Genomic DNA, 27,391 nt, shown 5'->3' with positions numbered 1-27,391 from the left:
GTGAAAAAGAACTTCTGACTAAAAGTTTGCATCTGGCCTTAAATTGTAGGTCTTTCCCAGATAAGTCTCCAGGTCACAGTTTCATTATTTATAAAGTGAGGAGCATAGACTAGAAATTCTCTAAATTCCTTCCTCTCTTTTAGCGTTTAGGATATTTTCACTACACATTATTATCAAATTTGTCAGTAATTTTGTTGATAGTTTTCTGCATTTCAATCCAGTTCCATTCAGTTTCCTACTACGTGCTGGCATCTTGCTGAGATACATAGCTTCTGATGTGATTTATAAACAGTGTAATATACATATAAGATAGTTCATATTCTAATGGTAAGCTCATAGTTATATGGTGTGATTTTTAATATTACATCTTTATTTTTGAATTTAACCCAGAAAAGTGAGACAAGAGTAATCATTTCTTTATGCCACTATCTCCCTATTTAGCTGCAAGCTCCCTAGACACAGGAAAAATACATTTCCTGTCTCTCTGGCCTCAGGGACCAGCACTGGGACTGCCATCTAATGATGATCAGGACACATGCATTTAATTGAGCTGAAATCCCTGAGTACCACTTCTGGCTCCCAGTCTTCCAGGTTTGCAGGCTACTGCCTATTTAATAAGCTGCTGCATTTAACAGATAGATTTCACCTCCCCCTCACCCCCACCCCAGTCTGGTGCTGGAGTCTTTATTCTAACCACTAGGCTAGCTCTCTTCAAGATTTCCCCTTTTTAGGAAAAACGAATAAAAGACTGTAAAACATAATAAAATGACATACCCAAGACTCTTTAGAATGTGTTCTCTCATCTGAGATGTCTCTCTGTTTCGAGGGACATATCCATTTCATGCTGGTATTGTTGTCACTGAATTACTGATACTGATGTCTACATCCCTGACCTTAACTATATCTCACCTTCCTATGGACCCTTCTTAAGTTAGTCTGTGAGGCCCCTGACGTGCAGTCTTACAACATCGATTTTTAGCGTACAATATATAACAAAACCAGAATAGTCTAGTCACTGTAATCTTCATACGCTGGGGCTCTCAGAACACAGCAGTAAACAGCTGATCCTCCAGTATTTTCCTCACTGTGCTGGCCCACTCACGGTTGTCCCATACAGTCTGCTCTCCTCTCATGCTCCAGCCACATCAGCCCAGAAGAATTCTGACTTCAAGAGTAAGGTAGCACTTGGATTTACTTTCCTTCCAAAATTCCATTAAAATGTTAGTAAGTAAACAATAATCTATTTTTAGCCCCAGGCTGAGAATGGAGCCATCGGTGATGAGAGAGATTGAGGAATTTTTATAACATGCTAAGAGGTAGGGGTTGTTTGATAAGTCAGAACAGAGAAAGAAAATCATCCAAAACACAGATAAAGAAAATCTGCAGTTGAAGAGGAAGTTGTGGACACAGAACTCTAGTGGGCCATGATGCAGAAGTCCAAGCAATTAGGGAACAGTTGTCCCAAAAGGCAGGTGAGTTGTCTTACTCCTCTATCCCTAACACACACACACACACACACACATACACACACAGGGAATCAGGCTGCAGTCAGGATCTTTTTCTTTTTTTTAGATTTATTTATTTATTTTTGGCTGCATTGAGTCTTCATTGCTGCACACGGGCTTTCTCTAGTTGTGGCGAGCGGAGGCTACTCTTTGCTGCGGTACGTGGGCTTCTCTTGTTGCGGGGCATGGGCTCTAGGCGCGTGGGCTTCAGTAGTTGTAGCACATGGGCTCAGTAGTTGTGGCTTGCAGGCTCTAGAGCGCAGGCTCAGTAGTTGTGGTGCATGGGCTTAGTTGCTTCTCGGCATGTGGGATCTTCCCAGGCCAGGGATCAAACTCGTGACCCCTGCATTGGCAGGTGGATTCTTAACCACTGCACCACCAGGGAAGCCCTGCAGTCATGATCTTCCGCAAAAACTAGAATCTCTAATAAAGATGTTCCTGCCCCAGAGCTGAAGCTTCTTTAAGGTGTTCCCCGTGTTCTTCCATTCCCACAGATTAGGACAGGTTGACAAACCCTGTCCATGGACAAAGAGCAGACTCACCTGGGAACATTTGCATTTGCTGTTCCCACCTCTTGATGTGTTCTTTAACTAACATTCACACAATTTTGTTCTTTCTTCTTTTAGTCCTTTGTTCCGACTGCGTCTTATTGTAAAAGCTTCCATGACCAACCTGTGTAAAATAGTCACATACCTTTCTCCATGTATGGCATCCTCTATCCACCTTACTCTTCTTTATTTTCACTGCCTGACATTATATTTACTTGTTTACCCACTATCTACCCCTACTGAAATATAAATTTCGTGAGTTCAGGGACTTGGTTTTGTTCACTGCTGATTTCCCAGTATTTATGACAGTATCTGGCATTCAGCAGGTGTTCAACAAATATTTATTGAATGTATCAATGAACTAGCTCAGGAATATGACAAGAAAATTCAAGATGCAGCTGTTTAACAGGTAAAGAAAGCAAGAGGCCTAAATTATGGAGGAATTCACAGGATCCTGAGAATAGTATCTTCATGAAAAGTGGATTCTATTAAACACATAACATTAAAAAGCACCTGGAAGCTTTTGAAGGCATGTAGTTCTTCTGCCCACCGGGTAAAGCAAAAGCATTTAGAATCTGAGAAATAACTAAGGAAATATATGCAAGAACATCATAGTCCAAATATGAACAATGAAAAAGTATCATGATTTTGAGCAATAAAGAGAATGAAATGAGATTATTTAATTTTCATGCTTAGAATATTCAGCCTCCAGTAGCACTGTTTTAATGACATCAAATTGCTGACTCTCTTATTTCCTCCTGACTGTGTGACCCAGACCCCCAGGGCAAGAAGGACTTTCTGAGCAGTAGCTGAGCAAATTGTTTCATTCCCAGGCCAAACAATAGAGCCCCCCAGTGGAGAAACAGAGAAATCTTTGTCTTTCCTTAGTCCATGGCTTCTTTTAAGAACTATACTGTCAGGACATAGTCACCAGCCACATATGGCTTTTAATTTCAAATGGAATTAAAATTAAATAAAGTATTCCTTTTCTGGTTGTACTAGTCACATATCAAGTGCTCCATAGCCACATGTAACGAGTGACTACTGCTGAATGAATGAATGAGCAGTAATGAAATAAAATTTTTTAATCATCACAGAAACTCCTCTTGTTCCAACAAATGATGGAGACCAGCAGGAAAAATGAGTAAAAGAAGACAGGCAGTTTTGCCTCTCAGTATTTACACATAGTTGAAGAAGCAACAAGTCTTCAGTGGCCAATAATTTCTCAGGCAGGAAGGCTTGATTTTACATGTTTATAAAAAAAACCACAAAGCTATCTCCCCTTTGTTTCATACCACTTAAATTCCTGCTAGGAATCCAGGTCCATATTCCTGGTTGCTTCCTTTATGGGGTCATTTAATGTGATTAGGAAATAACTTTCTGTCTCGGTTGTCTTTTTTGGTGGTAACCCTTAATAATACTAAGACTGCTGGATGTCTTTCCATTGTTTTACAAAACAGCATGATCCTGTGATCAAAACTATGTAAAAGTTAGCACTGGTTTTTTTGTTATCTGCCACCTTTTTGTTGTTCCTGCCACCTTGTACTTTCTTTTTGAATTTTGGAAAAGCCATGCTCTCCTTTAGAGTGAGAGATTTATTTTCTAAAATACAATTGGGACTTGAAAATTTTAGTTTATTTGATTATCTAGTTATTTCCCAACAAGATTACTTTTCTTTCACCATGGGAAATCACAATATTTGATTCTATATTGAATAACACTTGCATTATCATAATTTTGTAAGTGCAGCTTATTGATTTTGTTAAAAAGTCAAGCCATAGAAGAAACATTGAAAATGATTACAATTACAAAAGAGAATGTAAAGTCAAGTTGGTAGCTTGACATCAGCAATAAAAATAGGCAAATGCTACAAATCAGTCTCCCCTCCCCCACCAATAAGTCAGTTTACCTGTAAACCACTGGATATGAGGTTCTGCAAATTTATAATTTTATTATTTAAATAGTAGGTATCAAGGAACAATCTACATGATGACAAAAAAAGAAACAGATTTATATTTAAATCTCTATCTCTATATATTTCTTAGAGCTATAGGTGAAACAAATAGAAGAACTAAGTAAGAATACAAATAAAATTAGTAGGGAAGAAGTAGTATAAATTAGTATAAATAAATTCCTAATCTTTCATAGGCAAAGTTTATAGTTACTATTTAAAATTGATATATTGAGAAAAACAGATTTCAGCATATTGTTTAAAATAATTGTGCTAACAAAAGGTTTGGGGAGAGGAGGACAGAAAAAAATTTTTTCATTTAATATTGCTTAATACTGTTTGAACTTTTACTATGTACCTATGTTACTTCAAAAAATGTAAAATTTCGAAATAAAATACAAACTGCTACATTAACCTTGTTCCTCCAAATCTTCCACATTAATAAATGACTTGCTATTGAACTTACACTGTTACAGGAAAATAAAGGAAAGAAAAACATTTATTAGGCACGTACCATGTGTACTACCATAGGAGTTTCTACATTCATTAATTCCTAATCTGTAAAATCCTCCTAATGCCCCTGTGAAATACATACACATAAGGAACACTCTTAGAATTTAGCAACCTGAAGCAAGAAGGGGTATAGTCGAGGCAGAAGTTTTGGTACAGTCCCTACAATGTTAGGGATACCCGCTGTCATCTGTGGATAAAACTGACTTCGTTAGTGACATCCAGATTGCAGCTACATTTCTCATCCAATATCCCTTCCTTTTTGTTAAAGAATAAAGACTGTGAAATGGGATAGAAGGGGAAAGTATATTATTCTTTGATTATGCTTGCTTGGCCACAGGTGGGCAAGCAGATTGACCTGTCCATCCACACTGAGTAATTCCTCACTCTTTCACTTTTTGTTTATGACTTTATTTCTTCATCCTTGGCAAGAGCAGAAAGTAAGTCATGGCATTTCTTGGCTGAAAGGCAGAGTGAGACAGCTGTGACCCTTGAGATATTGTTTACTTTACTGCCTCCCGACACGCACTCAGTCACTTTTGTTGGACATGCTTGATGGCTTTCCTTCACGCAGTTGGCTGTTCCGTCTGCTCCACCAATTGATGGAGAGACAGAGAGTGGCTGCTTTAAGCTACACTTGTTAGTTCATTCATTAGACATTTATGAGCACCTACTATCTGCCAGATACTGAGACAATTACAAATAGGAACAAATCTGATACCCTACCCTTAAGGTGTTAACAGTCAGCAAGGGAAGACGTTCCTATGAGTATTAATCATTACACAGTGAGTATACGTACCTGAAGAGGTATGAATAAAGTAACATGGCAACACAGAAAAGAGAAAGATTAATTCTGCAGAGGAGAAGGTAGAGAAAGGCAAGATATAGGAAGGTGTACAGATAAAGTGATATTTACGTTACACCCTTATGGTAGGCAATGGCCAGAGCAGTAAAAGGCTTCACGACACAGGAAAAAATAAACCCACAGAAGTCAGCAACGGTGGCACAGTTACAGGCCATAAAAATGTAGTAGGCTGAGGAGGTACAGTGATGCACCACCCAGATCACCCCTTTAGGACCAAAGCCCTCAACCCCAGCTGCCAGCTGTGTTACCTGCTAAAAGCTCAAAGCTGAGGTTTCCCCTGGAAATCTCCTTCCTCCAAAGGGGTCCCAATGCCTCCATTGTCAGGGGCAGCCTGATTTATCAATTCAAGCATGCAAAAGCTTGACTGCATTGCCTGTGATGGAGGATAATTCTGGTGGGTGTGTTCCAGAGATCTCCATATGTGGTAGGCTAAAAAACAGCCACCTTCCCTCCCTCCAAAGATATCAAGTCCTAGTCTCTGGAACCCATAAATATTATTTTATATGGAAACCAGGTCTTCACAGATGTGATTAACTCAAGGGTTTAATAACTGAGAGATGATCATGCATTATCAGGGTGGGCCCTAAATGTAATCATGTGAGAAGGTGATGTGAAGACAGAGGCAGAAATTGGAGTGATGTCACTGCAAGCCAAAGAATGCCAGCAACCACGTGAAGAGGCAAGGAATGGATTTTCCCCTAGAGCCCCCAGAAGGACTGTGGCCCCACAGACACCTTGATTTTGGCTCAATGATACTGATTTAAGGCTTCTTACCTCCAGGATATAAAAGAAAATCTGCGTATTGTTTTAAGCCACCTATTTTATAGTAATTTGTTACAGCCGCCACAGGAAAATTATACAGCATGGAATCAGCTGAGGCCTTTGCTGCAACTATGAGAGTCCAAACTTATCCGCACCCTGGCTGTAGAATTTATACAGATTTTAATACAACTGGAGTGCGGATAATTTTTGACTCAACCTCGTATATCTCAGTTTAACTTCTTCCTCAGCCCAGTCCTGCGAAAGAAATTAAGTCAAGTCTGAGCATACATTCTCTTAGGTCCTTCAGCCTAGGCCAGCCTTTTGTGGTCTGGCTTTGGTCACTGCTTGAGAGTAAACCCAAATTTGCCTGGAAGAGGGGTAAGGGTCAGAGAGAACAACGTGTGTAATGTGTGAGAGAACCCAGTGGATCTGGAGAAGTTCTGGGGCACTTAGGGCATACGTGTGTGCTGAGCCTCACGTCTTGAAGCTGCCCTCAGGGTCTCCTTATGGTCTAATCCCCTGCTTCGTTTTTGGCTTCTACCAAGCCCAGCTCTGACATGAGCACAGTGGGCCCACCTCATGTAAGGTATTGCATTTTGTGCTCAGCTGTGTTTGGACATCATCCCCAAAGCAGTGGGTGATACTGAAGGACTGTTTTGCTATGGAGGAACGTGATCAGATTTATGTATTTTAAGATCAATTGGCTATAATGTGTAAATGGGAGCGAAGGAAAGAAAAGCAGAGTAACAAGGGTAAGAAGAGTAACAAGAATAAGAGGAACAGAGGGTAACAAGGTGACATGAACTTGGTAAGCTGTTTCCTGGACTTGGAAGGGAACTACTTCAGAAAATAGCTATGTTCTGTTAGTGCTACCTTGAGCCCCGTAATTAAGTGCTCAGAGGCTAACAATTGGAGAAGGTGGCAATAGTTCTGAGGACAATGTATCCTGGATCCTGGCTGGCAGAAAGCTGTAGGGACCTGGATCATATTGCTTGGGTTTGAATCCCAGCTCTCCCACTTACTCACAATATATGTTTAAGCAAGTTTTATGAGCTATGTCTGCATTTCACTAATGACACCTCTCTAACGGAGTTATTGTGAGGATTAAGTGCATTAATATATGTAAAGCACTTAGAAGAATGCGGGGCACATAGTGAATGCTTAATAACATTAGTTATTATCAGCCCAGCAGTTTCCTCAAATGTTTTATAGTCGGGAGAGCTGCTTTTCATTTATCAGAGCCCTGGGATCTCAAGAAATGATGAGGAGAAAGGAATGTGTTTATTAAAGGTGCTGATTAAAACTGGAAAAGATATATTGCTACTAGGGACTTCACCCTCTGCCCAGCCCCCAGCCCCAATTTTCTCCTTCCCCTTCCCCACTGAGTATAGTGAGCTGAGCATGGGAATTACATATGCTTAAATTAAAAGGGGACTCATAGTCATCAAAGTAAACCACTCATCCAAGGCTGGGTTCCTCCTGTGGCCTGACTCATCCTTTGGTTCCAGCATTGGACTTGAGCAGCAATGGGAAACACACCATTCCCATTGTCACAAAGCCCACAGTCCAGTGGAGGGCACAGCCATAAATTAACAATTACGTATGTATATAACAGCCTAATAAATGGTACAATGGAAGCTGTCTGGAGGGTGCTGTGGGAATAGAGATAGAAGGACTAATTTACCTTGCAGCAAGTAGGCAAGATTTTGCTAAAACAATTAGATCTGTGGTGAATCTTACAGGATGAAGCTTTTCTTGGTAGTCAGAGAAGCTAGGGACACGTATTTGATGCAGAAAGAACAGCCAGCTAAGACATAGAGTCTGGGAGGAGTCCAGCTCATTTGGAAAATCTTGATAGCGGGAATATAGCTCAAAGAGTGTTGGAGGTAGAGTATCAAGAAGAAGGCATGGAAGTTTGGGCAGAGGAAATAGGTTGTAAATCCTTCAAAGCAGTGCTAAGGTCTTTGTAACTATCCTGAAGGCAAGGGGAGAATTCGAAGATTCCTAAGAAGAGAAGCACATAATCAGATTGGCAGTTCAGAAAATCTTTGTGCCACTACAATGGATGAAAGAGAGCAGGACAATTGCAAAGCCTCCTGGGCATAATGAGGATGTGAATGCTCCTTGAGACAAAATTTAAAACCATAATAATAATGCAAATATTACCCTAATTTCTAAAATGTAAAATCTAAGATATGATGTAATTAAATGTTTTTCTCAGGATTCAGCATATAATCAAGGAACTTTTTATTTATGAATTTTATATTTGCTTCATCCAGAGCACTATTTTATAGACACGAAAGTTCAGAAGATATGCTTGCTCAAAACAAAAGAAGCGAAAAGATCAAACTAAGAAAACTGCTTTTTTTGTTTTAGTATGAATGTCTAGAAAAGTAAAGTGTATATTGTCTGAAAAGAATTGCTCTATCAATCTCTACAAATGTTTCTGTTCCTGTGAAAACTCCGTGAGAATTACTCAACATATGTGCGCATCAATCTCTACTAGTTTGAGCTGAGGGTTAGTCTGGTAAAATTTCCCAATAGAATAATAAGTGCTGAAATGTCACTTCCTAAAACTGAGAATTTTATTCCACAAAGGTAAATTTAGAGCACGAGTTTGGAATTGAAAAGAAAACAAAAACTTTGTCAAAATGCAATATATTTTGGAAGTGAAATGCATTAGCAGTGTTTCGCAGATTTTTTTTTTCTTGAAGTTATTAGGGATTAAAGTAAAATGTAGTGCTTTTCTGTTAAAAGTAGATTGCATGTTTATAGTAAAACACTGGCAATTAAAGAAAAGTATAAAGGAGAAGATAAAAATTATTCATAAAGGCAAGACCTAGAAATAACTATCATAAATATTTCATGTACTCCTTTCATGCATGCACATATATAATATTATATATTTATCACTTATTTCTATTCATTTAAATTATGCCATGAGCATTTTCCTATAATATTCAATGTTCTCTGAAAACAATATTTTAATAGCTGCATAATACTGCACCATAAGGCTATTTCATAAATTATGCAACTATTAACTTATAAGTAGGCATTAATGTTGCTCCTAATTTTCTATATTTTAAGAACTCTGCAATGTTCATTCTTGCACATGAATCATTTTTCACATCTCCACATCTCTGGTGACTTCCTAAGGGCAGAATCCTAGAATTGGAAATGTTAGGTCAAAGTACAAGTTACATTTTTAAAGTTTTTGCCACTATTGCCAAACTGCTTTTTGCACAGTTTTTACTAATTAGTAGCTACACTAGAAGTGCACAGCTTGACAGGCAAAACATAATATATAATTAATAATTCTTTTTCCTTATTAAATGTGAAGTGACGCTTGTTTCATAATACTTATTGGACAACTATATTCTGTGAATTGCTTTTCTACGCCTTATTACCAGTTTTCTACTGGGGTATTGGTCTTCTTCATCTTCTTATTTTGATTAAGGGAGGAAGGGAATTTTCTCTGTGTTATAAATGCTTTGGGATGCTCAGGAATGCCCCTAGTGGGGGAGTTTGGGCTTTCTTTCTTCTCTGCAAGCTGGTTAAGCTGTAGATCTGGACTCTAGATCACGTTGCCAGAGGGAGCTATAAGGGTCACCTGGGTTAAGATCAAGACCACAAATTGCATGATTACCATATTATGCTCATGCTTTAGGCTTTTTAGTCTCTTTGTCATGTTTGTTGCAAAACAGAGAATTTGCTGCTATGCTGATTCTAAATATTTGCAACCTGAAATCAAAAACACAAAATTATCTCTTTATCAAGAATTTAAGAAAACTAAACATATACTTCAAATAGTACTTAACAATATAGAGCCCATAACTTAGTGTAGTTACCCAATGTTAAAAGAAAAAAAAAAGTAACATGCCTTTCATTTTCAACATGTTAGTGTGTAGCCCTTTTTATAAATGCTGGGAAGAGAAAAAGATGGTTAGAAAGGTAAGTAGAAATGACAGACTAAAGCATCACGCTTAACACCGACAGAAATCACCAGAGGACATTTACTCCTGTATCACTTTGTTGAAAGCGATGTAGAATGTTTTCCTTCATATACCCTAAATTAAATGACTAATTTTTAAAGTCTATGCATTACTTCAATCCCTACACATAACAGAGAATTGAATCTTAACCCAGAATAAAGCTGACTCTTCCTGTTTAAGAGACCCAGTCAAGCCCCCTGAGAAGGATGGCTACTCTCCACAGTGACACTACAAGGCACCTGGGCTCACTGGGGCGGGGGGAGAGTCTGGTGCTTTGCCCCAATTCTAACAGCTCCAAACACAGAAACGGGATGGTGGCATGCAGCATGTGCACACACATAACCAAACAATGTCATAGGCACAGAAAAATCACAACATCGAATTCACACAAGGGGAAATGTTCACATTGTGTTTTCTAACAAAATCATGTCTTTTTCCTTCATGTTCAGACTGGAGAAGGAATTTTTCTCCTTTGCTAAGGTGAGCTGCTGGTATTATTATCCTGTTTAAATCTTGTTACACTGTAAGAACTAACATTTGCCAATTTACTCATTTCTTCACTGTAGACCCAGTAAAAATGATGGAATCTGTTGCCAAAAACAAATTTCAATTTGTTCATCTTTTTCTCAACCCAGCTCCTAAGTTTGGACGGAGTCCCCTCAAATTTTAGATGTAAAGGATGCGGTGGAACTGCTAAAGCTAAACTTCACGGTCTAATTAAAAACAAGCCGACAGTCAGGTACAAATTGTTCAATGCCACTTAAGTATCTACTTATGCCTTGGTAATTATTCTTTTAATAATGGAACCCTTCCTTAGGAAAGTAAAAGACCTCATATGGCTTTGAGGCCAAAGGTCACTGGGGCAGTCCCTTCCTGCCTGTTACCCACAGGTCCACAGTGCACCCGTGTTAGCCCCAGAGAAGTCTGAGGGGGCACACCCAGCACTTCAATGGGCTGCCCAGCTGAGGGAACATGAAATCTGGGAAAACTCCATTTGGAAATGAAGTATTTTGGAAGGAAACTGGCTGATGCCAAACTAGACTGTTCATTCCTTTTTTGGATCTTTGGCAGCAAAAACGTACACTGTGCCAGATGAGCACCCTATGATATATATTTGGTGCTTGAGATCTTCTTCATAGTTCTTGGGTTCAGTGCCCTGATAGAAATAGCGAATACTCTGATGAGTCCCTTTTTCAGATTGCAATTCTTGTTCCCTAGAGGTGGAGAGCAATGCAGCTCAGGATACCCTGATGTACAGGGATGTCCACTGGCAGCTTCCTGGTGCTGGCCAGGTCCACGAGCGGCACGTGACTTGCGTACGTGTCCAGGAAGACCAGGAAGGACTTGTTACTACTAGGACACAAGTCACAAAGGCCTTTAGAGTTATAGTAGAGTTTAAAGACATGCAACTGGTAGGGATTGTGTGTGCATGTAGAAAACACCTTAATCATGAGGTCCAAAGGGACAATTCTGTCTCATTTCAATTTGGCTTCCTTGAATTCTGTGGAAAATTCTATGTTAATAAGAGTGTTCTTTTTCAAGAACTCCTCTTCTGGCAAAAGGGTTAGTGGGCTTTTGGTTATATGCAGGTTGTGCCATGTTAGGTGGAATTAAAAACTCGTTACTGTTTTTATATGGAGGTTAAGTATGGTTTGAAGAGATGGATATAAGTGCCAAGTTGACAAGGGGTGGATTTGTGATAGCTGAGTTTATATGTCAACCTGTCTGGATCAGGGGATGCCAAGGTATTTGATTAACCATTATTTTGGGGTGTGTCTGTGAGAGTGTTACTGGATAAAATTAGCATTTGAATCGCTGACTTAGTAGATTGCCCTCCCCAATGTGGGTGGGCATCACCCAATCAGATGAGGGCCTGAATAGAACAGAAAGGCTAAAGAAAGAGGAATTTGCCCCCTTTATGGCCTATTTCATCTCTTTTTCAGCCCTCAAACTGGGATTTACATCATCGCTCCCCGGATTCTCAGGCCTTTGATTCAGAGGGAATCACATCACCAGCTTTCCTGGCTCTCCCACTTATCCATGGCAGGTCATGGGACTTCTCAGTCTCCGTAATTGTTAGAGTCAATTCCTTATAATAAACCTCTTTTTATATCCTATTGGTGTTGTTTCTCTGGAGAACCCTAACCAACACAGACACCAAAAATAGTCACTCTCTTGCACTGCTGGTAAATTGCTACAGTCTTTCTGGAAGGGAATTGGTGAGTGTACTTCAAAAGCTTTAAAAATAGCCATGCTTTTGAGGTAACAATTCTACATCTAGGAAGTTAGCCAATAGAAGTATCTACGGATGAATTTACAGATTTCTCCACACAAATGGACATCTCAGTATAGTTTAGAAAACTGAAAAATTCTGTACAACTTAAATGTCTAATTATTGGGGATTTATCCTTCAAAGCTACACTATGAAGGTTATTTTTCTACAGAAATGGGTACTCTTGCATTAGTCTTATGTCACATGAAGTTATAAAACAGAATGTACTTATGATGCCACTTTTATACATAATTTTTTGACACTTACAAACCTGCATTCCTACAGAAAATGGAGTTCTGTTTTAAAGTCAAGGGTGTGAAAAAGGAGAGAGCAATGATGGGATTCCTCTCAGAAATGAAAACTGAGTCTATAAACATCACTACTTCTAATAACTGTCTCCAAAGGAGTTAAGGTATAAAGGTCAGGAACTTCATTTTAAATGCTATTTAAATGCTCAGAACTTTGGTCACTAATCCTTTTCAAAAACTGCCTCACTATTTCCCCATAGCAATCGCTCATTTGTTTAACAAATATTTTTAAGCACTTATTATGTGCCAGGCACTTTTTTAGGCGCTGGGCAGGAGCCGTAAAGAAAACAGTCATTGTTCTCATGTTAGCATATTCAGATTCACAGTAATTGACATAAAACAGCCTAATGTGTCAATGGGTGATAAATGCTATGAAAAAATAGTAATAAAGCAGAGTGAAGAAACAGAGAATGCAGCCTCTTTGATTAGCTGTCATCTGAATGAAGACCCCAAAGGAAGTGAGGAGTGGGTTAAGCTGAGTTCCAAGGGGAAAGGAGTAGCACTGCAAGCAAAGATGACAGTAAGGACAATGGCCCTGAGTCAGGAGTGGTTTGGTCGCTTGGGACCAGCAAGGAGATCAAAGAAGCTAGAATGGAGTAAGGCAAAGGCAGAAAGGAAGAGAAAAATCAGAGAGGTAATAGCAAGTCAGACAACATATTGAGATGAGGGTTAGCAAGGAATTTCTTCAGTTTCGAAGCCTTATGTCAAAGTTCTACAAGAAAGCAAGGAACTGGATGGATTTTACACAACTCTCAGAGTCTTAGGTGAAGGGGATCCCCAAAGACAATGACTGCCAACAGGTAAACAAAACAGGGTCAATATTTACATTTATTAACAGGTATAAAAGGTATCTGGAGAGTTTTGGGGGCTAAGAAGGTGGGGCTGGGGTTTCCTTGAAACCCAAAATGGTTCAGAAATCAATTGCATGATAAATATATTTTTAAATAAAAGTTTATTTTTGAAAATATGTTAGAAGATGTCAGTGTGTGTTCTTAGTGAGTAACCAAGAATGAAGAACGAATATCCTCCGGTTCACTTCTATAGTTAGTTTCCTTGTTTTTCTTTCAAAGAATAAGCATGTAGAGGCTTGCAATGGCTTGCTATAGAGAAAAGGAGTAATTTGAATTTTTATCCTGGACTCAGAAATGATCCAGATTATTTGGCGGTTTGACTTCTTCCAGTTTGCTTTGCATTTGCATTTTAATATAGTGTCAATAGACAAAACTACCTTCTTTGAACACTTTATTCCTTTCCTTTACAGAGTAGTTTTTCTGATCAGAGGATAAAATAACAACTTAAAATGAAATCTCTGATGGAAATCAGGCCAACCAATTGAAATAAATTTAAAAAGAAATCCTACCTCAAGGTGTATGTATAATAGAGTGACATGATATACTCCTGCTGTTTCAGAAAAGATGAATTACTATAAATGCTGCCTAAACAGGAGATGAAACTTCAAAACACTGGCATCTGAAAAAATACAGTACTTAACCAAGGGGAGGAAAACATACCATGGAGATGTGCTATATCCTTTTAACCATAAATGCCTTAAGATTTATTTGTTAATTCATTAAACATTATTGTGTATATATTCTGTGCCAAGAACTGTGTTTTGCACTAAGGATAACTCAGTCTAGTAGGGTGATAAGTGAACTAATTGTATTATAAACATGATGAAAGGGACTTCCCTGGTGGCCCAGTGGTTAAGAATCCGTCTTCCAATGCAAGGGACACAGGTTTGAGCCCTGGTCCAGGAAGATCCCACATGCCGCGGAGCAACTAAGCCCGTGTGCCACAACTACTGAGCCTGTGCTCAAGAGCCCACAAGCCACAACTCCTGAGCCCATGTACCACAACTACTGAAGCCCACTTGCCTTGCTCCACAACAAGAGAAGCCACCGCAATGAGAAACCTGCACACGCAACGAAAGAGTAGCCCCCGCTCTCCACAACTAGAGAAAGCCCGTGCACAGCAACAAAGACCCAACACAGCCAAATAAATAAATTAATTAATTAAAAAAAACATGATGAAAGAAATAAGCTCACAGGGGTAGGGGGAGTTGCTGCAGAAACACAGAAAAGATTGAAGAACTGGGAAAGGCTTCCTGAGAGAGATATTGCTTGGGAACCCTGAAATGAAGGGTTTGAAAGATGGTGCAACAGGAAGATCCTTGGAATAGAGTCAAGAGGCCTACGTTCCAGTATGAACTCTACCATCAACTAAACTTGTGACTTGAAAGGTCATGGGAAGCATTCATGAAAGGAAGAGACAAGAAAAGCAAGGATGCTGAAAAAGTACAGAATGCTTGACACAGCTGGGTGGAGAAGGCTGCAGGCCTTGAGGAGTGTGGCTGCAGCCATTTGACCAGCTATGCCTGGGCAGCCGCTTACCCTGGGTTTCTGGGACTCAAGGGAGGCAGTGCTGGCAACTTCAGTATTTTTCCAGCATGTCCTCTATTGTCTATGGACTTTTCCAACTCTTCCCTAATAATTTTTGGAAACAAAGTATGATCTAATCCATTGATTTTTTTCAATGGGTGGTCCCAGAAGCTCTTGCAATACAATCACCCAAGGTCCTTATTAAAAATGTGGATCCCTGGGTCTTACCTTAAGGTTGCTGAATCAGAATATTTGGGGCTAGAGTTAGGAAACCTGTACTTCAACACCTTTATTAGTGATTTGTTTGCAGCAACTCATTCTGGTACACCTATTCTGTCTTCTCTACCAGCCACAGAAACTGGTACCATGTTCGTGCTTCCAAACAGGGACATGGTGGGGATTGAACCCCATGACTCTCAGTCCCCGATTGAGTGGGTTTTCCACTCTATTGTCTAGTTTCCTATTTTTGATCCAACAGTTTAAACTTATCTAGTGTTTCCAGAAATAATGTGGAGCAATTCTTATGTTAGGTTGTTAATTAAGAAGCAGAATAGGAACTTAAGTTGTGCATACTGTAATAGTTTGATTTTATCTGTGAGCAAAAATGTTCATGGAAAAATACTGAAGGAAACACAACCAAATGTTAGTCATTTTTGCCCTCATGGGGCAAGAATGTTGTCCTTATTCATCCTTCTCTTTTCCCATATTTTGTATCCTCCAAAACAAATACATACTTTATAATTTAAAATAACAATAACTTCATTTAACTTGGGATAAAATTAAAATTGAAATGCTTAAAGCTATAAGTGACCCTCAGAGAACTTTCAGAGCCTCTGGTAAATTGTGTTCTCAAGATTTAACCGTCTTTGTTGGCTCTGGCCTCCCAGATGGTATGGATCTGCTCAGTGGTCTCTGACCTCATTTGATTTCTGAAACTGTCCTTTGATCATCAAACTTTGCCCCCCTACTTTTCCTGAAAAATTAAGTCATCAGAAACTTTGACTCATGGATGCAAAAGGTTTGGAAGGTTTCAATTTGGGAGATCATAAAAATCACAGGGACTAATGTCTATTCACTTCTAGAACTCTGTAAATCTTTTTTTGTGAGAAATTTTAAAGGGAGGCTTTAAGTTCTTCACCTAGGATTTAGAAGTTAATGAGAATAAAAAGAAATTAAGATATTTTTTCCATATAGAGATAAAGACAAAATTTTTAAAGATTTTCGTTTTCTTTTGGTAATTGTTTTAATTATGAACTGAGTGATTTTTTTAAATTTATTTTTAAATTTTTTATGTAATACAGTCCTATTATGTACAATTTAGAAAATAAAAAATAACATTAATTACCCATAGTTCTGCCATGTATTAGTAATACAGTGTATTTTCTACAGTCTATGCATGGCTATGATTAATTACATAATTTGGATTCCTATAATTTTTCACAATATTCTAACACATTTCTTTTTGTGTTAATACACAGGCTTTAGAAACATCATTGAAACAAAAGATTTCTGATGCTAAAATCATCACAGCACTAATTTGTTTTGTTCAGATTATGAACCTACTTCAAATTACCTAAAATATGCTTTTGGTCTCATGCCACATTTAAATATTTAAGAGGAGTTGCATTCTATTTTCCATTGTCCTATGATATAATGAATCATATCTAGAAGAAACATTGATAACTAGCAGCATAAGTTTAGGTGAAAAAAGCTTACTTTCAGCTCTCATTAAGATATATCCATCTAATGGATACAGATCATATAAAAGAGTTTATGACTAAATAATCAATAATATCAACTTCTTAAATAGAAAACCTAACTTGTGATAACAAATGAGTTTGACCAAATTTTTGTGATTCTAATTCAAGGACTAATTCAAGGACCCTCCCCACTCCCCTGTCCTACTTTAGTAACTGTAGCACCTTTAAGTCTGGTATAATGTAGAGAAAACAGACAGCTATTGGGCTTGGAAAACCTTAGGCAACTTTTATTGAGCTGAGCATTGAAATATTTCCATGTGGATATGGACTCTCTGAACATCTGGGTACTGATGTATCACCTGGAAACCTCCCTACTTATTCCTCAATAAATCACATGGCATCCAAAGCTAGATAAATCCTTAACATGGAGAAAGAAGAAGGCAAAATATTCTACAATAAATGATGTAGCAGGTAACTATTGGTCATACATAGGAGAACACTGGTTAATAGGAGGCACTGATAGTGCCTAATCTTGGAGACCAGAAATAATAGTCCCAGGAAATTTGAGTCCCGTTCCCCTGCTCTTTCAGTAGGGAGATTATTATAGTTCCCCCAGTTTCAGTTAACTCTTACAAAAAACTCCCCAAGCAAATTTTACATTAGAATTTCCCTTTTCTTTTCTATAGTGACACATTCTCTTTACATTTAAACTTAAACTGTCCCACATCAATCACCTAGTAGTTCATTCAGGGCTTTAGAAAAGATATAGATGATTCACAAAAGAAGCAGAGTGCAAACTGGCTCCCTTTTCTAACTCTAAATTCAACCCATCATGCTAATATCTCAAAATCAGTCACTGGGAGAGTACTTTAAACCACAAACATCAGGACACACTTTAAATCAGAACCCTCACCCCAAGCCCCAGGGGCTTGTCTGACCAGTCCACCGCTGTTTGTAGATTTCTATGTTTGGCTAAAGTATGAGCACAGTCTGATAATCGTGCACTTGGTGGCCTTGCTCTTAACACAGATGTCCTTAATTGGCTCTCATTGGCAGTATGATCTACAGTCTAGACACAACTGCATAAGCAGCTTGCAAAGAAAAATGAAAGCCAAAGTTCCCATTTAGGAGCATTCCAAAGTGACCCACAGTACAAAGCATAGAAAACCCCCTTCCTCCCTTAATTCAAAGGAGAAGATGACAAAGATGAAGAATGAAGGGAAGGAAATGGAGGAGGTAGAGGAGAAAAGAAGGGAATGGAAATAAAAATAAGGAGGGTGAAAAAAAAGGCTTGTCAAAAATCCTGCTTTTTCCACAGTGGCCAAAATGCATGGTCATTAGTCATCCTTTGTTTCAGAGGCACTTTTACTATGGATTTTATTTCTCCTTTTGTTTTATTTTATATCAGTATTAGAGTACCCTTCAACATGCCATATCATTAGTACAGAAGCATTCTGGACCATGCTTTGCTTCTGTACCTCAAAATCCAAGACTGTCCATTCCCTTGAGGGCCCTAAACTCCACTAATGACTCATTATAAAACGTTCTATTTCTAAAACTCATAATAAGGGATTCTCAGATGTAAAAGAAGCAGTCACAGGCAAAACAAGATTAGACAAAAGAGACTGAACTTGAAACATTGCTCTTGGAGAGCTCTAAAGATTTAAATCGGACTCGTTGTAAAGTTGGCTTTCATAAAAGTAAATTTCTTATTAAACTGCTAACTTGACTCCAATTTCTCAAAGACCCTTACTATAGTTTATCTCGGTTAAATACTAGTCAAATATTCACATCATTTTAAATATATTCTACTGAGACATTCTGAATATCAGATATATAGCCAAATGAGATGTCCAAATTTCTCATTCAGGCAGTTCAGATTAGACGGTTTCATAAATTGTATCAATGGTGCAGCACATACTCAGCAGTCTCAAGATACAGGACAATTTCTATAAGTCCACATATATTTCTAAGTATTGTTGGTATCCCCGTGAATCATAACAAAAAGAAGGTGAGGATGAAACATAGGTATTGCAATTTGCAGTTTGCATCATATTTCAGGTGCATTTCTGCTTTGACATTATATTCAGACAAGCAACAATAAGTAATTCTCAGTTATCATTGGTAACTTCACAGAAATTTTTCTAATAAAAAGTAGGAGCAGAAAATATAAAATATAAGTCCCCAGTTGGGCAGGGATTTTGTTCTATATATTTTACTGACTAATATATCCCTACTGTTTAGGACAGTACTTGTGAGAATAGATACTAAATAAATATTTATTGACTAAATAATTAAATGAATGAGTAGAAATTTCAGATTAGGAATTTTGCTATTTTCCTATAGGTTTCATTGCACTTTGATTAAACTCACCATGGTTGTATTTTCCATGGTAACCATACATTTCTGCCACAGAGAGGTAAAGGAAATCTATAGTCACAATTTAAGTTTTATGATTCTACACATTAACTGAATACTCATTTAAAAACTCTTTTCATCTAAATTAAGTTCATCATGTCAGAAAATCCCTTAGCCAAGGGACCTACCCAATAAAAATTATATCAAGAAGCCAATTTATAATCTTGCTTATTAAAATTTTTGTTTATGTTATTTATTTCCATTACTTTTTTTTTTCTGTTCACAAAAGTACTGCCAATCAAAACAAACAAAGGAACAACAACAAAAAACTGGCTTTCAGTTTCCAAGGGAATGGCCTATACCCTTTTGCTAACTAAGCATCTGAACTCACTCCCTCTGGCTTGTCAGCAATCTCCAGCAGCTGTGGAGTCACCTGGACACAAAGGAGCACTCATTTATTATGCTAATGTCTGAAAAGAAGAATACCCTATTCACTTCTGGGAGTCTACTAGGAAATGTTTTAGGACAGAAGCTAGATAGTGAATACTTTAGGAACATGCATATTTGAGAAGGACAATCAACTTAATTGTCTTTGTCAATCAAAATCTTAATTGTATAGTTAATTAATGCTAATTACTTGATGAAGTATTTACAGTTAACTGTGTACACTTTGTTATATGTGATTACACCTAGACATAATTTCTTTAAAACTAAGCCTGTCTATAGATGCCTATAAATGAAAGTATGTAAAAAATTACCTCTAAGTGTTAATTTTCAGAAAGATCAAAACATATGAAATTAGACCTTTTATTTTGAAAATTAAATTCTAAACTCCCCTTCCCAAATCAAGAAGTTAAGACTTTTCCTCACTTGAAAATAAGATTTAGAAAATGCCTAAGCTTCCAACCCTATGGTAGAAAAATGTATAGTTTTAGGTAACAAATTCTCTTAAAATCTTTCATGAATTATTTTGGTCACTGTTTTCCTAATTTGGCCATGTATCAGAATCTCCTGGGAAGCTTTTAAGAATATAGATCTCAGGATCTCTGTCTAGATCAATGGAGTCAGGACCTTTGGGTGGAGTTCAAGAATTCATATTTTCAAAAAGTTATTTTCTCCAGGTAATGTGTAATCAAATTTAGGAATAAAATATTTTAGATGGTTATATACTTCCTACCATCACTTGCTATTCCCACTCTCATTCTTCCATATGCTCCAAAAACCAAATCTATACAAACGTGAAGCCGAGAACCGAATTAAAGAAAATTTGAATTGGCCTGACTTAACCTATAGCTCACAAAATTCCCTCTGGAGGCCCCTGTGGAAAATCAGGAACCTTCATCATCCACAACTATTGCAACCATGGTACATGTTTAGAACTGGGTGGCTTCTGATCAGGACATACATCACAGAGAAAGCAGTGAAGATTTAAAATATGAACCCAAATCACAATGCTTGATACTTCTCACACATCAGCAACTCTTTTTTTGTGCCCTCCACTGTAAAAAGATCTAGAGATTTAAGAGTAAGTCCCTTGAACCACAATGGGATTCTAGCTGTAAAATATACAGAGAACCCAGAAGGTCATTTTGATAGCCTGGGTTCCACACAGAAATTAGAGTCTGAGATAAGAACTTGAATGCAGGTAATTGGGGGAAGGGGTGTAATGCCAGGGAACAGAACAAGAGATATTCTTGAGTTGGTCACTGCTTTGGGGACTGGGGCTAGCTTATGCTGGAATCTTTTGAGGAACAATGTAGAATGTGCCTCCAAATTGCTCACTGGAAAGAAAAAAAGAGGAAGGCATTCATGCACAAGCTCCCATCTCCCATTAGTCAAGGATTGCCCCATCAGATGCTTATTCTCTGGCTTACCAGTTTGCACACGTGTGAGTGCCATCCCGTTCCTACAAGCATCCTACACCACAATGTCAGAGAAGACCTGGAGCACAAAACAGAAGGTGTGCAGACAGGCAAAGCTGAGGTGCTCTCAGATTACATATTTGTATGAAGCTGGTTGTTACGATAATGGCTGGCTTAAAATGTGGGCCAAGCTGACCAGGATGAGACACAAAAGTTGTCCAATACAGTATTGTGTGTATCGAGAGGCTACTGTTCTGCAGTGAGCCTACAACTTAGAGGTGTGAGGTCCCAAGGCTGAATACCCTTATTTATGCATTGAAATATTCCCAGAGTTCTTTGAATTATCAAAAATAGCATGAAGTTATGCTCCTTACATACTGTTACATTGGCACTCTCTGTACAGTGTCATCTCCCTTGCTCCTTATATGTCAATTTCTTACCCCCCATTCAAGGTTTCTCCTTTCTGTTCCTATTGAGCATTGCTTTGTATTTCACCTGTGACCAATGAGAAGCTAATTTAGCTTCAAATCTATGGTACATATTTGGCAAATGAACAAGATATGGAAACTATAGTTAGTGTATCAGGCACCTTCATGACAATTTTGGCAGAGGTCTCCTCTCTGACTCGCATCACCTCACTATCAAATACCACTAGAGGCAATAAGAAGACTACTGGTGCTCTGACACCGGGCTCCTTGGGATCCTAGGGCATACAAGTAAAGTAAGTGGTAGGATGCTTAAAGTATTTTGAAAATTCCTGGTTAATGATACTTGTGGAAGATGAGCCTTTCTCCCCTTTGTCCCTGCTCCTAAACATTCTCAGAGATGATCCTACTTTGCCTGATATATCATCATCACCACTATGTACTTTGAAAGTCAAGTTCCCATCCTACTCCCAAGAACTGCTTTCCCTTAGAATTAGCCTGCATTTCTAATTCTACTCCTTGGACATTGTCTCTGATGGAAGACCACTTTTCAATGTCATTTACTGTCTGCATTTGACCTATGATCCTGTTAGCTCTGTGCTAATACTCTTGCCCTCAGCTTGACTGTCTCTTTATTCCCAGCAAGGCATGGACCCAGCATCTAGAAACATGTATCTTGATTCTTTGCTGGGAGATTTGTTGTTACAGGAAATTGTGCCTTTGTGTATTGCTGCTGTGTGAAGGGATTCAATATTTCATAGAAACAGAATGATTAGATTCACTTGTGCTTTTGAGGCATTACATATTACTGTGCAGGAACTCATCAAGTTGAGTCTGATCTAAAATAATACAAAAGCAGAAAGGAATTATTCATTCCATCACCCTTCTTTTTGCAGTTCACATGAATACCTCATCTTTAATCCCATTCTTTAATCATAGTAATTATGACTATTTCTGTGGCAATGAGAAGAAAGTGATACTAAGACAGGTTTAACAAAAAGGGGGGGATATCTTCATTTGTATAACTGAACAATTAAAGGGGATATTTGACTTCAGATATAGTTTTAGCCAGTGTTCAATAAGAAGCAAATAGACATTTCTATTTTTATTTCTTAGTTTTGCTTCCACAACATTAGATACATTTTCTGCAGACCCCCACCCCCACCCAGCAGCTGTGACATAACTGCAGCAGTTCCTGTCCCTGCATGCTCTTGTGGAGGAAAAAGACTGAGAATATTTCCTAGAATTCACAGTGAAATTTTTATTGCACTTCACTGAGTCTCATTATGCATTAGCTTATGCATTTATATTGAACTCTTACGGATTGAATTGTGTCCGCTTCAGATTCATATGTTGAAGTCCTAACCCCCCAGGACCTGTGCTCATGACCCTGTTTGGAAACAGGGTCATTGCAAATGTAATTAGTTAAGGTGAGGTATATGGGAGTAGGGTGAGTCCCTAATCCAAAATGACTGGTGTCCTATTTTCCTATAAAGGGGATATATGTAGACACATGGGAACACAGGGAGAATGCCACGTGAAGGCAGAGATTGAGATGCTGCAGAACCCAAAAAGCACCAAAGATTGCCAGCAAAACACCAGAAGTCAGCTGAGAGGCACAGAACAGATTCTCCTTCACAGCTTCCAGAAGGAAATAACTCTGCTGACACCTTGATTTTGGAACTGTTAGACTGTAAGACAATAACTTTCTATTGCTTAAGCCACTCAGTCTGCAGTACTTCGCTATGACAGTACCAGGAAACTAATACACAGACCAATCACCACAGTCAGGTGAAAGCAATACACTTGACCAGGCTTGAGTCACATGCAGGCCCACCATACCAGGAATGGAATGACAGCACTGGAACAGATTGAGGGAAGTGGTGATTCGGGTAGAATAATCTTCAGCTGTCAACGATACAGTTCCCTAACTTCTACCAATTTCAGGGGCAGTAGAGTTCACTTCCCTATTTATCCATGTGACAAATATTTGTCCTCTTTCAGTCTTTCAATTACACCTGATATTTTCTCTTCTACACAAGGCCAAGTGTTCATCAGGTCCCTAGAAATGTTGAAAATGTCCATGATTTCCCTCCCAAGTTGAAGTTGTAAATGGAAGTAATGAGAATGGAAGATCTTTTGTAAATAATTACAATGATATTTCAGTAATCAGTGTATTTTATCAAAATGTTCTATATTTTGTCCATAGAGTATGAGAGATTTTACTATACTAATATACCAAAGAAATTCTACAAAAAGCTAAAACTTTGGAATCATGTATAAAAAAAGGAAAATAAAAAGGAGTTTTCGGGTTGAGAAATTCTACAGAGTAGTAATATGTGTGAACCATGGAATTGTGCTTTAGAGGAGATTGAATTCACTGCTGGTATTATTAATGTATATGTTAAGATAATAAAGCTTGAGCCATTGGTATATATATTCATGAAATGGGCTATTAACATTCTGTTTGTTTTATATTTAACTCTGTAGGGTCTACTAATTTACAATTAAATTAAAAAATCCACTAGGACTAATGAGCTAATAATTGCAAAGAACTCTGAGCATGGATAAAAGCCACCAAGGGAGGACAAACTTCTATTCATGAAAATCGAAACATCTGAGACTTTAATTACATCCCTTGCTAGAACTGACTTGTAATCGGTTATGGGGACTAGCTCATTAATGATCTACTGTGGGATTCCTAAACAACATAGTGAAAGCCATTTCACTTATCAAATGTGAATATACTTGAGAGCAGGCATTTTCTGATAATTCTGTCTTAATACAGCAGGTTCCCTTTTTTCATTCAAATTCAAAGCATTCTAATTAGTTCTATAGTATCTATAACACACCTCTGCATTGTCAGAACTTTCATTTCAGTTTTTAAGTTGGGCAGTGAGTTTATGTTTGAGGGATATTATTTCTAGGATGGGGGAAGGGGAATAAATAAGAGAATTTCTTCGTGTCTCTGTGTAAAGATAGTTATGGGACAAGGCTCAGTGAAATAGAGACTCAGATATTTGGTTCTCAGTGCTGGAACCCTGAGTTTGCCCAAAGAAGCACTGAAGAAAGTGTCAAAGTTTCCCCAAGTATGGTATTTATCAGTCAAATGTTTTGGAAAGTATATGAAGTTTTATACATGTATATATATATATATATATATATATATATATATACATGTGTATATGTAATCTCTAACCTGAAAAATTTTAAACCTACTTAAAATGGGAAGAATAGTGCAATGAACACCCTTAATTTCTTCACTTTGATTTCAGCATATATATTTTGACCTATTTTTGTAAAAGTTTGAATCTAGTATTTATTTATGTTTATATTTAATATTTACATTGGAAAATGTTAATTAGTAATCTTCTAGTGTTGGGAACTTAGATGATAATTTATTTTCAGTTTATTCATCTATGTATTCAAATACAATGAACATATATTACTTATATAAGTAAAATAAGAGTAAAATATCCTGGAAAACAATTCTTACTGGATTATTCGGAAATAATTTCTTTGGGGAGCTATTAAATTTTCATAAATTTCATGTTATGCATTTGAATCTATATGTAGCATCAATATTTGTGATCAGGTGTGAGTTATAGATCCCTGAAAAACAGTAAAAATTCAAGATTTTATTTTTCTCATAAACCAAGGAGTTTGATGGTAGGAAGTCCAGGGCTGGTATCTTGGCCCCACAAAGTCATAAAATACTCAGCTTGCTCCTATATTTCTATTATCCTTATCATGTATTCCAGGTCACACGGTCTTAAGAAGGATACTCAAGTTCCAGTGTCAAATCCTCATTCCAGTGAGGAGGATGGAAGACAGCCTCTGCCAGTTGTTTGCCCACTGAAAGGAGTTTTTTCTCCTCTTTCTCTCTCTCTCTCTTTCTTTCTCTTCTTTCTCTTCTTTCTTCCTTCCTTTCTTCCTTCCTTCCTTTCTTCCTTTCTTTCTTTCCTTCTTTCTCTTTCTTCCTTCCTTCCTTCCTCCCTTCCTTCCTTCTTTTTCAAAATCCAAACCCAATGACTTCGGATCATATCTCAATAGGTACAACTAAGTTACTTGGCCATGTTAGGCAGTAAACAAACTGGGGAATGCAATGTTTTGCTAGGCACAATGCCTCCTCTAAAAAAAACCGAATGTGAAACACAACATCATTTTATATACCACTAAAAAAGAAAAAAATCTCTTACCAATGAAACTAAGGCATGATTTTCTTTTCACTTAGAATATTTTTTGATAATCATTTAAAGAATACTTTTAGATTTTTTTTTAATACTTAGACTATAGTCATATATCATGCTGTTCTGTGTCTAGGACATTGTGCATACATACACTTTTTATTTAAAAAGTAGATTGTACCAATCTTTTTGAAGACATTAAATTCAATAAAATCAACTAAATTCAATATGATTGGTACCATCAACACACATAATTCATTGATTATGTTGATGTGACAACAAAGTAAACAGCAATGACCAAATTCACATGAGATTAAGTAATGACAATTATGTCACGATTCCTCTTGGCAAGACACCAACAATGGCAAGAGTATGGAACAAAAACAAGTTTGTCCTGGAACCAGCCAGTATGGCACCTAAGAATTAACTATACTGTTTTGGATAGTCAGTGGTGTTTGCAACATGACTACTTGAATCTGTGTGGCAGAAACTTTAAATTTAATTCAGATTCTTTTCACAAAGGAAGTGTTGGTATTCTCTTCTAAGTAACTATTTAAGAATTGAATGTAATTACTTTCAAAAGGGAAAAAATATCCAGAAATTAGTTAAAAGTGTTTTCGGTTTCATAAGAAGAATTGAGGGAGAAAAAGCACACTGGGTCCTGAACAAAGAAAAGAAGCATTAATCAGAGGGCAGAATAAAACATGATATTTGTTCAATGCAAGCTTGACACAGATAAAGGCTCTGGAAGTAAAGTGCACCGAGGCATTGAAATTGCAACCCTGAACATATTAGGGCCACATAATTAAGCTGAGTGTGAGGGGCAAGGATGCTGATAGGATGATAACTAGCTCACTCTTCTGCTGTGCTCGTGCATGCTCTCATCAGTGCAATTAAAGTCACATAATCCATCACCTAGCAGAGTATCTGGCATATAGTAGTGCTCAAAATTATTACTTTGAATTAGAAAATTAAAAAATTTTATTGGGATGAGGAGCTGAGAAATATCCCAGGATATTCATGAGCATTATTCTTTAGCTGAGTGGGTCAAATGGAAGTTTTTAGAGATTTTTATGTTTTGGTGGTGGTGGTGGTGGTAGGGGATGATATTCAGGTTACTCTCTTAACTCTGCAACCTGGGTGGGAACCAGTAGGTAGGAATCAGATATGCCCATCAAAAGCAAAGAAGCTGACTTAAATGTTACATGCTGAAAAAATATCCTAGGTGTCTATCTTCTTACAAGACAAGCATGGGATGTACTGTCAGTAAAAAATGGATTCTGAATGTGTATTAGATGTCATTCAATCACATTTATATGCACTTGCTCTCTGTAGCTTCCTGAATTGAATACTGCAGGAAGATAACAGAAGAGATTGGTAAAGTGTAAAGAGAGGCTTGGATTTGATGACTGAGTCTTTTGCGCCCCACTTCGAATCCACAAAATCAGTTTCTCTGCAGTTTTGACTCCAGCATCTGTAATTTAAAATTCTGCCAGGGTGATTCTGATGTGCAGCAATGTTTAGCATCCTCTAGACTGGATCATTTCTAGAGTTCTTTTCAGCTTTCAAATTTCATACTTTAACACTTATCATATATTCAACCAAAAAAACCCTAGGTTTTTACTAACAGTTGGCAGTTCTGCTAATTCTCCTCTCTTCTTACAATATAGAAAGCCACAAGATCCTCATAAACCTCAGATAGACTCAGGTTTATGAAACTCTAGAGCTAACTAAAGCCCCCAGGGACACAGAGTCTAAAAAATTCCCA

The 27,391-nt window shown here is 37.7% G+C and overlaps 1 pseudogene; it reads right to left on the bottom strand.

Moving 5' to 3' along the window:
- Positions 1-10,964: 10,964 nt before the first annotated feature.
- LOC130844300 (WD repeat domain phosphoinositide-interacting protein 3-like) overlaps positions 10,965-27,391 on the bottom strand; it is a 40,612-nt pseudogene continuing 24,185 nt past the window's right edge.

This window comes from Hippopotamus amphibius, chromosome 2, assembly GCF_030028045.1.
Source record: "Hippopotamus amphibius kiboko isolate mHipAmp2 chromosome 2, mHipAmp2.hap2, whole genome shotgun sequence".
In the NCBI taxonomy this organism is placed as follows: domain Eukaryota; kingdom Metazoa; phylum Chordata; class Mammalia; order Artiodactyla; family Hippopotamidae; genus Hippopotamus; species Hippopotamus amphibius.
This window is presented reverse-complemented; position numbering and strand designations above follow the sequence as displayed.